Below are 825 nucleotides of genomic sequence, written 5' to 3' on the forward strand. Positions count from 1 at the left end.
AGCTAACCTGTTGAGAAGAATCTAATATCAGACAGTATCAAAGGCAGCACCCAAGTCAAGAAGGACAAATATGGTTTAAAGCCCAGAGTCAGCTGCCAACAACAGATCATTGGTTATTCTGAAAAGAGCAGTCTCAGTGTTATGGTGGGAACTAAAGCCAGACTGAAATTGTTCATACAAATTATGATTAAAGAGATGTTCTTGGATTTGAATAACAGTACACCTCTCCACTATCTTAGAGATAAACGATACATTTGAAATTGAATGAAAATTATCAAAGTTTAATGGATCACCCCTAATTTCTTAAGTATGGGACTAATAATAACAGATTAAAGAGATGCAAGTACAGAAATAGAAACAAGTGAAGCATGAACCATTTCAGTAATCAGTGGTGGCAGGGCTTAGAGCTGTAATCGGGCCATACAAGTTCGGCCTGACAGGACCCGAGTCTGACAGGTTTCGGCCCGAGCCCAACGAGTACATTTTCATTGACAGCTTTTTAAAAGCCCGAACCCGTTTACAGCCCGACATTGTTCAAATGTGTGCACACACAGCTCTTTTGCCTTTTGTCAAGAATGAGTCATTTATACATTTTAACATTATTTATTCATAACTAACGTAGACTATAGGCCACGTGGAAGTTGGAATAAAGAAATAAAATAAGTCCTCTGTAACATTTTAACATCTCAGCACTCTAAATAGGCATAGGCTCATTTAGCCTATAGACCAACTGTCACGGATTTACGCTGCCTGAAGGAATACGGAGTCGAGGATAAACGGAATAAGGTTTTTAATATATCCAACACAGGGGATATCCAACATGGA

The sequence above is a fragment of the Carassius auratus genome, chromosome 32 (assembly GCF_003368295.1).
Source record: "Carassius auratus strain Wakin chromosome 32, ASM336829v1, whole genome shotgun sequence".
Lineage (NCBI taxonomy): Eukaryota > Metazoa > Chordata > Actinopteri > Cypriniformes > Cyprinidae > Carassius > Carassius auratus.